Genomic DNA, 10,604 nt, shown 5'->3' on the forward strand with positions numbered 1-10,604 from the left:
CATCAGAAAGAGAAGAGTGCAGGCTTTTCAAACGTAACATGAATAAATTTTGATAATATTAAGCAACTAAACCAAAATATTTAATCTGACAAAATCTTCAATGAATTAAGTATTTTTAGCCATTTTTAGAGCAAAAACTTCCTTTCAGTTCACGAAATTTATTTTTTTTTAAGAAAAAAAAAAAAGAATGTAAATGTAGCTGTTAGGTGTTATGTCGAATTATGCTGATATTAAATGTTAATGGTGACATATACAATTAATCAAATGTAATGATTGTTGATTAGAAGTGACTGATAAGGATTAATATTCTTATTATATTCTGTGCGGCACGCAAATTCTGGGAGATTAATGAAAGATTTATTGAAAAAATATCTCAATGAAAGGACATTTCAGATTATTTTATCTTTGCTCAATAGTTGAGACCGGTTTGATGGGGCTGGGCTAGCTTTGTCATGAGCTGTATGCTTCTTTATGAATTTAAATGATAAAAAAATATAAGAAACGGTTCATAATTCATTAATAAGAAAATTCAACCCTTTCAATTGGATTTACATATAGGCATTAGGTCAGTGGTGGAGTTTAAAAAAAAAAATTGCATTTTAAATTATTATATTATATATAATGTAAAAAAAATTGGTTTAATTACATAAATTTTGATAATTGTGAAAGATATAAAACGGCTCGTGAAGTGTCTAAAAAGTAATTTGTAATAGTTTTTATATAATAGATTAAATATCAAGGAGGACAAAGATTTTTGTATAAGTTAGCTAAATAAAGAGATAGTATAAGTGAGGATTTAGTTCAAGTGAAGTGTATTAAAGAAAAAAAAAAGAGATAGGAGCAGTAAGGATTTAGTTATTGTGAGGTGTTGATGCGGAGCATCACGCTGCACCACGTTGCTGCCTCACATTGCTGCACCTCGGTGGACCGGTGCACACTATCCTTTAGTTCTTTTACTAGAAAATTCTACATGCTTTATGTTAGTAGCTGCTGCTCCACTAATCTACTTACCTTATTTAGTTATGTATGCAGGCTGTTTCTTTTTAGCCTTTATCTATTTTTATCCATAGTCATTTTGTATTTCTTCTCTTTGAGAAGATGAGAACAGTAGTGAATGAAATAGTAACTTTGGCTTTTGCCATTGCCACCGCCGGCAACCTGCTTCTCTCTTTGTGGTTTTGTCTTGTGAACCTGCTTCTTCCGCCGCATACCTCATCAGGTGTATCAAAGATAAAGATTAAAAAGTGTTTTTATTAGAAGATGATATTCAACAAGGATGAATGAGATATTTTGGCTAAACTTTTCAATGAAGATTATGAGAATGTGATTGAGGTGTGAAAATATTTAGAAGATGAAGGAATTTCTTGGCTTACTAAACTTTATAATATTATCCTACAGACTAAAAAGAGGTCAGATGAGTAAAGAATAAGTGTGTTGATTCATATTTTTAAGAATAAAATTGATGCACAAGATTGTGCGAATTATAGAGGAATTAAGTTAATGTGTCATACTTTAACTATGAGAGAGAGTTACGGAGCATAACTTGTGGTGTGACACAAATGTTTCTCAAAATCAATTTGGTTTCATGCAAGGTAGGACTACTATGGAAGCTATACACTTATTGAGAGGTTTGATGGAGAATTATAGAGAGAATAACAAAGATCTACATATGACCTTTATTGATTTAGAGAAAGCATATGATAAAGTTTCAAGAGAAGTTTTATGGAGAGTTCTAAATGAGAAAAGGTTATGCTTAATTCAAGTCATTAAGGATATGTATGCATAAGATGTTACTTGTGTTCAAACACAAACTGGTTTGACCAAGTATTTTTCGATTTCAGTACGATTACATCATGGATCAGCTTTAAGCCCATATCATTTTGTTTTAGTCAAGGATGTTCTCACAAGACATTTGCAAGTGGGCCTTGGTGTATGCTTTTTGCCGATAATATTCTTCTTGTTGACAAGACTAGAGAGGGAGTTAAAGCTAAACTTGAATTATGGAGGTCAATCTTAGAGTCTAAAGGCTTTCGTTTGAGTATATCTAAAACTAAATATATAGAGTATAATTTTTGTAATAATAGATCTAGTGGGGGGATTGTGACTTTTAAGTGATCAAGTCATTATTAAGAGTACACATTTTAGATATCTTGAGTCTATTGTTTAGTGTGATGATGAAATAGATGAGGATATTATAAGTATAATTCAAGTTGGTTTGTTGAAGTGGATGAATCCATCGGGCTTGTTGTGTGATAGAAAAGTCCTTCTCAAACTTAAGGGAAAAATTCTATAAAATTGTAGTGAGACATGCAATGCTTTATGGTGCAGAATGTTGATAATTAAAAGAGAAACATAATATTAAGTTAAGTGTTGCATAGATGAGGATACTCAGTGGATATATGAGTAACTTTACTCTTAGAGACATGATACGAAATGAGCATATATGTTAAAAGGTTGGAGTAACTCAAGTGGAAGATACGATTAGAGAGAGTCACCTTAAATGGTTTGGTCACATAAAATGGCGACCTTTTGATGACCCAATTAGGAAAGTAGAGGTATTAGATTTGACTTATATTTAGAAGGGTAGAGGTAGACCTAAAAAGACTTGGTTAGAAAAAGTTAGAAATAACCTTTCTTTATTAGATTTAGATGAGAATTTAACTCTTAAAAAGACACAATGGAGAAAAAAGATTCATGTAGCGGCCCCACTTAATGGAGTATCAAACTATTCATATATCTAGAAGTAATTAGCACCACAAAAAACTAAAAAATTAAATTTCCAAATGAGTCTTATTAATTCAAAATTTTTGAAAGTTATATTTGTCGAGCATATTAAAGGTGAATGAAATTTGTCATTTTTTAGGTAAAATATTTATATTTATATACCAATTAAACACCATGAAAAGCCATGAATTGGTTTCATATATGAGTCATAAAGTTTTTGGTAAATCCAAATTTAGAACAATGAAGTAAAAAAATAAAATATTCAATATTATAATGTTTAAATTTAAAATAAAATACAAAATATTCAAAGTCAAATAAATCTATCGATCCTAACCCACCAAATTAAAACCGATTTTAGAAATGCAATATATATATTTACTTTGCAAGACTATATATTTTTTACAAGATAAAAAAGGCAATGGTGAATTAATCTAAAATTCATTTAAAATAATTTTCAAGAAATTTGTGATCAAGTTCAGCAAATTTTGATTTAGGGATTTACACGTATGACACATAATTCTATCATATTTATATGTTTTATAAGTGAAAAGATTAAAATAATTATATACTTAATGACCAATATATATTTAATTGCAAAAACAAAAACAAAAACAAAAAAAAGCAAATAAAAGCAAGCAAAATATTAATCAAGAATATATTCTTTGTACAAGTCAATTTTTCTTTTATTACATAGTCATTACAAGAAAGATAAGTCTATAAATTAACTCACCAGTCTCTAGTTAATTTTAAAGAAAGTTTAAACCAAAAAAACAGAAGAGAATCTTTTCCTTTTATACTTTTCTCATTTATTGTAAGAGGTCAAATGAAAAAGGATGAAAGAGAAATCGAGAAAGAAAATCAATAAGTTAAGGCTTGGTTTAGGAGAGCTTTTTTAATGCTTTCAAAAGCAATATTTTAGCATATAAATTTCTAATTAAAAAAAGTTTTATGCTAAAATATTATTTTATAAAATAATAAAAAAATTATCCCAAAAGAAAACTATGTGATGAATTGCAAGTTATTAATAATATTGTTACCATTTATTCTAAACATTATTTGACTTGTTGAAAAGGAAGATACCCTTCGAACTTTTTATCAATTATCATTCCATGCACAAGAGTCAAGCCAAACAATAGTACAATTGGCTCACATTTTATTTTCAAAAAATAGGCATTTAAATACAAAATACAGCTTTATGCCTCATAACTTGGATAAGACTTCATTTGGGACGGCTTTTTTTATATTTTTCTAGAGCATCTTTTAGTATAAAAATTCCTTAAATTTAAAAAATTTGTACTAAAAAGCTAATTTATAAAGCAGTAAGAAAGCGATCCTAATGAAGCCTAAGTTTGAAAGCGAACAAAATGCACTCAAATACTCAATAAACACACCAAACACAACTACATCAGTATACATGTCATGTAATTCAGGTGCCATCAAGCGATCTATAAGCTCATGCACAGTATGAAGATAATAACCAATACTAAGGGTAGAACCAGGAAGTAGGGCTGCAAGCGAACAAAACTTTCGACGAGCTACTCGTTACTCGGTTCGATTAAAGCTCATTTGTGATCGTTTAACTAACTAAAATAACAAACTTGAATAACACTTTTAATACTCGATCTTTAAATAAACTAGCTTGAACACTAATGTGTTCGGTTCATTTATGTTCACTAACAATATCATTTGAAGCTTGTGAACAAGCTCGATAAGAAGCTTGATAAAAGTTCGATTCGTGTTCGATTTAGAACTCGTGAATAAGATCAATAAATATATTCATATAGATTAATCATTTTTTTTTCATTTTAAATAGACAACTACTTTTATTATAAATTTAATTTCATTTTATTTTATACCTTGAATAGAATGAATTTGTTCATGAGCAAGAGACAGTTTCACATTTGTCAATGTTTGCTTGATTGTTTGATTAAGATGTTAATGAATAAATATAAAATGAATCATAAATCGTTTTGTTCGTGAACGAGCTCATTTGGTAGCTCAAAAATACTAGTTATGTATATATTCATGATCTTGCTCATTTGATAGCTCAAGAATACTCATTAGATTTGTTTATAAACGTGATTGTTTGATAGTGTAAAAAAATTCGCTAAATATGTTCACGAATATAGCTCGTTAAGGCTTGTTTTTTTAAATCTAGATAAGCACTAAACAAACTGAACATGAACCAAACATGAACACCATTAATTTAAACGAATCAAATATGAATACAAACAATAAAGCTTAAATCAAACACGAACCGAACTTGAACAAGCTAATTATAAACGAATTCAAACATGAACACTAACATACTTGGCTCGGTTCGGTTCATTTGCAGCCCTACCAGGAAGAGCTCAGGATGGGCAATTGCCCATCATGAAATCTAGTTTTTGTCTTAGAAAAATAAGCGTTTTAACTATTTTGCCCATCTTCAATAATTACGATCGGTCAAATTCTTAAAAATTTTATGCATATCATATTCTGTTCATTTTTTAATTGTAGTAAATAATCGTGATAGGCCAAAGACTACAAACGGTGGAAGCTTGAAAATTAATATAAGAAAAATTACTCGTTTTTTATTTATATTACAATTTAATTGCACATATATAGTTCATATATGACTATTGTTATAACCTTTGAAATAATTACTCTATTTTTACAGTTCTTATGATGATAAATCCATCTCATTATTAATACCTACACAGTTAAACAAAAATAAAATTAATAAATACACAACTTATACCAACATCTAAAATTTCTCAAAATGCTGACTAGGATTATATATTACAAGATAGCTTAGTCATATGCTGACTAGTCTTTATCTTTTAATAAATAAATAAATAACTCGTATTTATCTTATAACATATGCTGACTAGGATGATATTACTTGTGGTTATTTTGCACATATGTTTCTTCTATAATGAGGGGATAAGAGAAGAGATTATCAGTTTTGTTACGTTCACTTGAACTTGTTATGATCTTTTTAGGGTTTGAGTCATAATTATTAAAAATTCATGATTAGGATGAACTTTAAATTTTAAAATATGCTTTAAAATTAGTGTAATTAAGGGGTGCAAAAGAGTCGAGTTGAGCTCAAATCAGACCTAACTCAAGCTCGACTAATGAGCCAAATCTTGAGCTCGAACTCGAGTCGAGCTTGAGCTCGACTCGTGCCATTGAAACGACCTCATCGACCGGCTCGTTTGAGCATCGTCGTGTCCACTTTCGCATCACAGCATGCCCGCATCCGAACTCCGTCCAAGCTCTGCCCCGCGTCTTGTGCCCGAAGTTCTATGCCTAAACTTTGTCCTACATCTCATGGCCGAGCCCACGTCCAAGCACTCTTTCTTTGTAATCCCGCTTTCTCGACCGAGATTTCGTCCAAGCCCACTCGCCATTACGTCACACATTCGAGCAAACTTGCGAGTAATTGAGCTATATAAGCTTTGGTCGGATTGAAATAGAGCTTGATAATACAACATACTCGAAGTTCTGCTTGAGCTCGACTTGTGAGCTCAATAAATTCGGCTCGTGCTCTTTAACGAGTCGAGCCCTAACCAACTCGCAGGCTCGACTTGCGAGTCGGCTTGACTCGTTTGCACCCCTAATTATAATATTTAAATAATTAATATTATATATTTTTTTCTTAATAGCGGGTTGTGGTATGGCTATATATATTTTTCCTATTAAGCTAAGTATTCTTCAAAGTATCTATTATTTATGCAAGTTAGAACAAGAAAAACTCATTCGTATAAAAATCTATATAAGCCAATTAAGAATAAATATCTGAAACCTTGGCTCAAATTTTACCGAAATATGAACAACTTTTTGGAGGTCATATCCAATCTTTAAAATGCTCGGTTTGACTCGGCTTAAATATTGTCATAGCGGCTCAGGGTTTTGGCTCTTTCATAAACAACGAGTCAAACTTTGACACGATATGCATATGAGTTTGTAATTAAGTTCACTTAGAGTCAAAAATATATATGAAATATATTTGATAATATTATATATTTTATTAGGGTTATGTCTCTGAAATTTTCCCTCTGCTAGGGTTCCGTCTCTGGCTTTTTGCCGGGGTTTCCCCCACCCCGCTGGGGCCTCCCCCCTTCTGCTGCTAGCGACCTTGGTGATTTTAAGGGAAGTTCCCTTGCCCTAGTCTTGTATTTGTTCTGGTTTTGGTTTTCTTGTGTTCTTTTGGTTTCTTTCTCCGGCGTTCACCGGTATGGCACCGATTCGTCTGAGTGACCCTGATTTTTTAGGGGGCTCGCCTCACTCGCACTCGTTTTTGGAGGCGCTTGTTGGTTCGAACTCTGTTTGGTCTTTTTCGGAGCTGCATTGCTTTACCTTTCAGGGTTTACCTTCCCTGTGGATTTATGATCAAGAAATCAATAAACTGGCCATCCCTTTTCAATTTTCCTTAGTTGGTTACTTCCCTACTAAGAGACCCTCTATTGATTCAATATGCAAGTTCTTCTTTAACCTAAAATTAAAGGGTTAATTTTTTTCACTTTGCTTGATCCTTCGCACATTTTGATTAAACTCGAGAATGACTTGGACTATTGTAGGGTGTTTTGTCACCATTCCTACCTTGTCTTCAACTGTTACATGAAGCTCACGAAATGGTTGCCTAGCCTAGATGTAGGTGTTGAGTCGCCTGTTATCCCTGTTTTGGGTTCTTTTCCGCTTTTGCATCTGCATCTCTTTACCTTTCGTATTCTTCATGCTTTGGGAATAATTTTTGGTAAACCCTTGAAAATAGATGCGACTACCTCTGCGGGTTCCCGGCCCTCCTTGGCTCGTGTTCTTGTGGAGCTTGATATTACTAAATCCTACCCTAGCCGGGTTTGATTAGGTTCTAAGAGCTTAGGGTATGTGCAGGAAGTTACCTTTGATGATTTCCCCCGCTTTTGTGCCTCATGCAAATGCATTGGTCAATTAACAAGGAATTGTCACCCTCCACTTGTGTATGAACCATCTGATATCCCTGCTCCTATTTTGGGCAATGTTGCGGATGATTTTGGGCCTTCTGGTGTTATGAATTAGAATCCTAAGGGTCTTAATTTGTTTACTGTTGCGGTTCCTATTGTTAATTATGTGTTAAATAATACTCCTCCCCCTTCCCCTGTTGTTCCATTGCTTTCTGTTGATTGTGCCCCTGTAGCAAATTTTATGGGGACTGTGGAGGTTTCAGAGGGTGTTTTACATGTGATTTCTGCTTCTTTAACTCAGGTTAATGCTATTGTGGTTGGGGTCATGCTTGTTGTTCAAGGGCTCTCGGGTTTGTGTTGGTGATGGTGGTGCTTTTTGTTGTGACGTTAATTCTATACTTGTTCTATCTGATGTGGGTGATGTGTCTGCCCCGTGTTGTTTGACTGGAAATATTGTTCTTTATAAGGCCGTTGAGCAATCTAGTTCATCTGGCTCCCTTATTCGTGATTTATCCCTTGTGTCTCAGGAAGCTACCTATTCTTTGGTTAATTTGGGTGTGGATCAATCAGTTATACTAGCTACCGTAGGCTTGGCAAGCAATGCTAATATTGTTCATATTCCTATTTTTGTGTTGTTTAACGCTGAAATGCATGATCATGTGGCTATGTCTGGAAAAATTTTTGTTTTGCTTCAAACAGATTGGTTAATTTTAGAGGACTGTTTCTCTTCTCCTTCTAGTGGGGATGAAGAGGATTTTCATGTAAGTGAGGAGGAGTTTGTTGGATGCTCTATCAGTCATGGTTTTCATAATATGAGGGGTAGCATGTCTAAAAGGAGAGGAAGAAAGTAAGTGGATTTGTTTTTATCCTTGTTTACTTAGCTGGTTGGCATTGTGGATGCAACTTTTTGTGGCTTGTTGGATGGATTCGGATAGCTGTCATCCACGGTTGGTCTATGATTTAGCTCTTTGAGCTCTCGTCGTGATTTTTGAAGGTGTGTGGACAATGATGAGGAGGTCCCCGCTTCCCATTTGTGGCTAAGCTGGCTGGCAACTTTGGTGCCTCAGTATTGGATGGATTGTGATCGTTTTTTGCCACCTATGAATGGTCCATGCTTGGCTGCTAGGCTGGTGTTGAGGGCCTCCATTCTAGAGTCCCTCTTCCTTGTTTATTTAGCTCTGTTTGATTTTTTGGGTCTTTATTGTTTGTATCCCTTGCTGTTGTGCTATGACTTTGTGCCCCTCCTCTTTTTATTTAATAAAATATTTTTTTAATGATATGTATTGTTCCGGAAAATATGATAGTTGCAAAAAATGTACAATAAGTTTTTTTTAATCAATTATGCTAATTAGGATAATTAATTAGAGATTCATTCAAAATTAATGTTGATTAGATGTTCATTAATGTTTAATCATGAAAATTAATCTTATGCTAATAGAACTCTGAGAGGGATTAGTTAGGATAACTAATGCTAGATGTGAAGATAATCATTAAATAGAGTATATAATATATCAATTCTAATCTTTATCTTATAACAAAGATAGCTTAGTCAAATGATGATTAGGATGATATGCATTAGGGTTTCTTGCGGTTGTTTTGTTCATATGTCTACATAAATGGAAGTAATGGAAGAGAAAAGAGATTATGATTTGATCAGAATTGCCTTTGAAATTTTGTGATATGCTTTAAAATTTGTGTAATACATAAATAATCAATATGTTATAATTTTTTTCTTAATTAGGATAATGTGATGTGGCAATTGGTGATGATCTGATAAAGCCAAAAGCAAAATAAGAAAGGTTTTCTCCTTTGGTAAAATGTTGAAGGAATCTGAAGAGGAAAGTTTCTGTTTGGCTCTCTTTGGTTTGAAATTTGAAAGAATAAATAGAGAGGGAATCAAAATGAAGTGTTGAAAAGTAAATGATAGGAAAATTGAGCTGAATTTTTTATTAGCTTGTTTGGTTGAAGAGATATTGATGAGTGGATAATATTTTTGATTTTTCAATTGGTTGATGAGAAATTGAGGCTCTTTTGAGATAACTTTTTTATTGTTTTATGAAGTAGTTTCTTAGTGTTTTTTTATTTGAAATTTTCGTACTAAAAAACTGATTCATAAAGCAGTAAGAAAGCCGTCCCAAATGAAGCCTGAGTTTGTGTTTATTTGGTATATATATATATTCAATGGTTTTGAAATATTTAATGAAAAAATGAATTTGTTTATATATTGGGCTTATTTGGTTGCATGAATTAGTTAGAAATGATATTTTAAAAAATTATGAAATTTATTATTTGGTTATTGATAGAGTTTGATATTAATAGTAATTTCAAATACTACAAATTTTCTCAAAACTCTCTTAAAAATGATGAGTTTGTTTTTGTGTTTAAAATATGTGAAAATAAAATTATTATTTTTTAAATATATTATCACAAGCATTCAAATGAGACTTAGGTAATTTTCTAATTAATATGTTATGGAAAAATTCATTTGATCGGACATAATTATTGAGGTAATATTTCAATTAGAAATTTTTTAAATTAAATTCATGATCATCCAAAGTCCAATTTAAACATATTGATTGTTGTGTTGGTTGTCTCAATAAGACGAATCCAGGCATACTAAATTTAATATGATTTGAGTCTAAATCAAGTACTTGAAGTGTGCTTAAATTTTTTGAAACATTAATTAAAAAACCAAATGGTCGATGAACCTTTGATGCTTGTAGTCAAATAAGAGAATAGATGAATCCGGCTAGCTATGATCAAGGGAATCAATATTGATTATTCAATGAAGTTTTTTGTTACGTTGGCCAATATAACCAAAACGTCAATCCCAAAAACTATAAATGTGCTCCTCGTTCTTCATATGAAGGCAAAACTTGAAAAGAGTATTGAGATATAAGAATATATATAGCTCTACTCAAAGACCATTGTCGATGACAATCACCAGCAACT

Source organism: Dendrobium catenatum, unplaced genomic scaffold, assembly GCF_001605985.2.
Source record: "Dendrobium catenatum unplaced genomic scaffold, ASM160598v2 fragScaff_scaffold_853, whole genome shotgun sequence".
Lineage (NCBI taxonomy): Eukaryota > Viridiplantae > Streptophyta > Magnoliopsida > Asparagales > Orchidaceae > Dendrobium > Dendrobium catenatum.